The 5,696-nt window shown below is 41.6% G+C and overlaps 1 long non-coding RNA gene across 1 annotated transcript; it reads right to left on the reverse strand.

Annotated features, from left to right (window-relative positions):
• Positions 1–468: 468 nt before the first annotated feature.
• Positions 469–3,852, reverse strand: LOC104941010 (uncharacterized). The gene is made up of 3 exons (XR_797855.1): positions 3,623–3,852; positions 1,516–1,567; positions 469–568 (listed from the first exon to the last, which is right to left on the reverse strand). It is a non-coding gene; the product is annotated as an uncharacterized lncRNA (long non-coding RNA).
• Between the last annotated feature and the right edge of the window lie 1,844 nt (positions 3,853–5,696).

Genomic DNA, 5,696 nt, shown 5'->3' on the forward strand with positions numbered 1-5,696 from the left:
AGAGTAGTGCCGAGTGCAGCCAAGCATAAGGAGATTTACTTCCTCCACCCCTGACACACTCACAGACAGACAGACAGACAGACAGACAGACAGACAGGCAGAGAGAGAGAGACAGAAACAGAGAGAGAGAGACAGGCAGAGAGAGAGAGAGAGAGAGAGACAGACAGGAAGAGAGAGAGACAGACAGACAGAGAGAGAGAGACAGAAACAGAGAGAGAGAGACAGACAGGCAGAGAGAGAGACAGACAGAGAGACAGACAGGCAGAGAGATAGACATAAAGAGAGAGAGAGAGAGAGAGAGAGACAGACAGGAAGAGAGACAGACAGGCAGAGAGAGAGACAGACAGACAGAGAGACAGACAGACAGAGAGATAGACATAAAGAGAGAGAGAGAGAGAGAGAGAGACAGACAGGAAGACAGACGGACAGAGAGAGAGAGAGACAGGCAGTTAGTTAGTTAGTTAGTTAGTTAGTTAGTTAGGTAGGTAGGTAGTTAGTTAGTTAGTTAGTTAGTTTACCTCTTGGGGCGCTCCTCCTCTCCGTTGGGGCTCTGGTTCCTGGAGTCCTCCTAAGGTCAGCAGAGAGCAGCATGAGGACATTGAAGAAGAACATCAGACATCTACCGTCTCCAACACCTGACCACCACCAGGGGCCTGATTTATAAAAACGCTGCGTACGCTCAAAATATGGCGAACGCCAGTTTCTACGCAATGTTTGTGATTTATAAAAAACAAACTTGACGGGAAAACGTGCGGCCCTCCACGCAAACTCTGACTCATCCGTACGCACTAAGCACAACATCGGGAGGGACGAGAAACTGCGACGGCAGAAGAAAGAATGGAGAGAAATATGTGGAAAGAATATCATAAATATAATGTTTACATAAAGGGAAACCGGCGTAGGATGTGCCGTACGCAAGTCCTGCGACGGTACGCAGTCTTTTATCAATCGGAAAGTGTCGGTGCGTATTTAGTTGCCAATCCTACGCAAGGCTTTATAAATGAGGCCTCAGAACATCAGACATCTCTAAAGCCACGATTCAAGCTGACAGACTGTTCTGTACACAAGCTAACGTCGCCTCGCCACAGGTACTAATATTGATTATTATTATTATTATTATTATTACTACTGGCTGCTGTCCCTTAGTTAGACCACTCAACTTCTGTAATCTGTGAATACCTGTGCTCTACACTCCCACCTGCAATGCCACCACCTGGCTGCTGCCTCACCTCTCACTGCTACTGATGTGTAGTTTGTAAACTGTGTATTTTTCCTATTTGTCTGCAAGTTTCTTAATTAGTACTAATCTGTCTTTGGCTCTTTACCCGCTGTATCAAATCTAAATGTCCCCGCTGTGGGACGAATAAAGCTCCTCTGATTGTGTTGTCCCTGAAATATGAATTTAATCTGTTTATCCTCGGCTCATATCGGTCAGTGACACATGCATCATCAGATCCATATTGAATCAAGGAGATAGCAGCACCGATCATCATCATCATCATCATCAGATCTCACCTTCCTGTAGGGAGCCTCCAGCATCGCCTCCACGTCCAGCTCCTCCGCCATGCTGCACACACACATTAGAGACAAGATGAGATGGAACTTTGTAGCAATACATTCAGGCGTTATAGCAGCAACAGGATTCACGCGGGGTAAAACATTTCAATTATAAAACAAAATGTTTTTTAATTAAAGTGATAAAGTAACATCACAGTGAAACGTTGACATTTGAATGAACAAGTTGAATATATTTAGTGTGTTGGGGGAGGGGGGGGGAGAGGGGGGGTTTATTGCTTCATACAGAATACCGTGAACTCTATACCGTGTGATATTCATTTTTCATAAACCGCAAGACTGTTGAATAAGTGTCGAAGGGCGCTCAAGCGGTGCGACAGTGAAAGGAGTCCCCAGGAGAAGTATTTAAATGTACACTCGGAGAAGGTAGTTTGTTTACATTTTCAAACAGTGCTTTTGTTGTTTGTTGTACGCAAAGTTAGCACAGTATAATGTTTACTCTTTGTAGTTGAGGAGGCGTGTGGCGCAGTGGATAGAGCGTTGGTGTTGGGATCAGGGAGCACAGGTTCAAACCCCACTGCAGTCAGCATGTCATTGTGTCCCTGAGACACTTCACCCCAAAGTGCTCCTGTGGGGATTGCCCACAGTATTGAGTATGACATGTAATGTAGTTGTGATCCCGTCACCACGTCAGACCCTTGAGGGCCTCCACTGGTCAGGGGTTTTTAGTGGGGCCAAAATATATAAATATAAATACATTTCCAATCATTAAAGAATAAATAAATACCGTGATGCCGTTATAATGTACAAAGATATGAGGTTTTTGTCACACCGCTCAGCCCTAGTTTGAGAGTACGTGTGGTAGAGCGCAGTTCCTGAGTTTCTGTTACACAGCAGTGTCTCAGAAGCCCTAACACCTCAGATTGTATTATTACATATTAACACACGCTGCTGTACACAGAAACACAGAAGTTACTTTAGTAGAACTGAACAACACTCAGTTTGCTCTGACTAAAGTCAATTCAACTTTAATTTGGTAGTTTTATACAGTGGTGGGTAGTAAGTACTAAGTACTGTACTTAAGTACAATTTTGAGGTACTTGTACTTTACGTGAGTATTCTTAGTTTACTTCTACTCTACTGCAATTGATCTGACAGCTTGTAGATACTTTTTACTTTCTGGGTTTAGATTATTAGCCAATACAAAATATAAATTGATTATCATATAAACGTTGATATATTTAATTACAGGTTAAGATATTCAGCAGCAGTTTATAAAGTCTTTGTGTATTTCGATCTTTCTGTGTGTACAAACATATTTTGAGATGGACAAGTTGACTTTGACTTCAAACTAGCTCCAACTTACTGTGATAGAAACACATTAAGAGTCATAATATAATCTCATTAACTCAATGTATAAACTATACAGTCTGAAATGGACCAATCTGCACAATCACTACTTTGCTACTATATGCTGATACTTTTCTACTTTTACTGTACCAGAGTATTCCTACACTCTGGTACTTCTACTTTTACTAAGTACAAGATCTGAGTACTTCTACTTTTACTCAAGTACAAGATCTATGTACTTCTACTTTTACTAAGTACAAAATCTGTGTACTTCTACTTTTACTCAAGTACACGATCTGCGTACTTCTACACGACCTGTGTACTTCTACTTTTGCTAAGTACACGATCTGAGTACTTCTACTCAAGTACACGATCTGTGTACTTCTACTTTTGCTAAGTACACGATCTGAGTACCTCTACTTTTTCTAAGTACACGATCTGTGTACTTCTACTTTTGCTAAGTACACGATCGGAGTACTTCTACTAACCGATCTGATTACTACCTCTGGTAATATAACACGTAGTGTGATTACAATCAGACTGCTCAAAGTATTAAACATATTTCTTTATATACATATATTTATATATGAGTTATTTATACTCTGAGCACTTCTCCCAGAGATTAGCCTACATTAGCTGTTAGCCACATTAGCTCCAACGGCTAGCCGCTGCACACGAGGCTGAGATCTCAGAGGCTCGGATCCGCTTCACAGCTGCTGTTTCCCGGGTGTCTCCATGAGGATCCCGGGTCTCTTACCTGGTGGGGGGTGGGTCACCGAGGGACCGTGAGTCGCTCTGTCCGGTTAACGGGTCGCAGTCGCTGCCCTTACGACGACTTTAGGTGTTTTAAATGGCGCTCTACACAATTCTCGCGATACCTCCGGCGGCGAGATCATAACACAGAAGTAACGAGACTTCAGGAATCCTCTGTGTACCGACCATAGACTGTATAAGGTTCCAACTTCAGACAATAGACGATCTTTCGTGTTCCTGCACTGTAGTCGATAAGATAAGAGATAAGATGCAGCCTACTTTATATTGATCCCAATTTAGAAAATGCTTGCCTTGCAGTTGCAGCAGCATACAAATACATAGTAGGCTACATTACATTAATAGACTAACATGATGGGATGCTTCCAAGTAGTGGTTAACTTATAATGACAAAACCTGGGGAGTCAGAATGACACACATTGAAACCCATTCACAGCATTACAAACATCTCATGTCCCTGGGTTAGGGTTATGAAACTACTTCAAGACCAAACATCCGGGACTATTTTATCAACGCGCAGTAATACGTCATCGCCACTGTCATGGCCTGACAGGCCATGAAAAGTTTAAGAACAACCCAGGTCAAAACTCACTCTGTTAAAACTGAGAAACTGTTGAAACTGTTAAATCTGTTTATATATATATAGTCTATGGTTAAAACAAATAGACAGAATGTACAGGTGATGGCTTATGAAGCTGAGTTCAAATATAACGAAGTTGAAAGAGAGCTTAAAGAGAAACGAGTAACTCATTGATCAAATCCTTTTTTACAGTGCACTCTGTTATAAAATATCACTACCTCCTGATTACAATATATTGGATGGTAGCCTCTGTACGATTATAAACCCTGCTCTTTATAGAAGAATTCATGATGAAGCATATAAGATTATGATGCACATTAAAGTGGGAATACACACTTCTTTGTTGACCAAAATGTACGAAATTCAATAAAAGCTGAACAGATGCAGACCTTTGATTTATTAATGAACGTGTTGATGCTGCACTAGCAGCAGCACCGCGGTACACAAAGGACCGGAAACATCCTTTATTCAAAATGCAGCCCGGAGCCTCGTGCTGCTCATAAGCTGTGTCCCAATTCAGAGGACCCAGCCAACATTTTGCCACCCCCGTCACCTAGCAATTTTGCATTTTGCCACCCCCGTCACCTAGCAACCAGCTGCAGTCACAAGTGCCGGTAATAATTTCTGACACTAGGCAAAATATTTTCAAACTGTTTTCAAAACTGTTTTCAAAACTGTTCAATATGGAGTCAGATCTAGCTGTACTTATTTTGGTGTTATGTTTAAATTATTTTCCCGAGGTCGCAACAGGCCCCCGTGAAGAGGGCTTCATTCTCCCCGCGCATCTGGATAAATTGCGCAGTCTGCTCCTTGCTCCCTATCAAAACAAAATTGTTGCAGTAAGATTTGTATAACAAAAGCAGTTAAATAAATAAATTAGCTTTATAATGAATCCCAACAATTTGAAAAACAAACAGGGTTTAGAAATATTTTCACTTCATATTATTTTATGTATGTAATATAAAGAAGACATCTCCAATTGCCCGTATATTTAAATACACAAATTAAATAGGTTTACTTTTCTTTCATGTCGTTTACTATTTGGGTGAGTACATTTAAAAACGAATCCAGCTGAAACCGTTGTAGCCGTTGATGGGACGTTACAAGCCTTATATATATTTTTTTAAACTCATTCGTCACCGTCACCCGTTGCATCCTGGGATATGGTACACCGCGGAGTGTACATCAGATGTATCCTCTAAATCTGGGGAAAGAAGGCTGCATTTGCGGGCCGCATTCGGAGGAGTCTTGTCTTTTTTTTTAATTGGGACAGCCTTCGTTTGGCGGAAGTGACGTATGCGGTCTCCGAATGCATCCTCAGGAGGATGCGGCCGTTGAATTGGGACACAGCTAGCTTGTGTGTGTCCTTCTCCTCCGTGACGATAACGGCTTGCGGTTAAAAAATAATAATAAACGAATTTGAAACTGGGGAAAATAACGTATCTATGCCACAATTTTAGATGCGGATCTTGTTAAACTA

This window comes from Notothenia coriiceps, unplaced genomic scaffold (genome assembly GCF_000735185.1).
Source record: "Notothenia coriiceps isolate Sejong01 unplaced genomic scaffold, NC01 NC01_scaffold00002934, whole genome shotgun sequence".
In the NCBI taxonomy this organism is placed as follows: domain Eukaryota; kingdom Metazoa; phylum Chordata; class Actinopteri; order Perciformes; family Nototheniidae; genus Notothenia; species Notothenia coriiceps.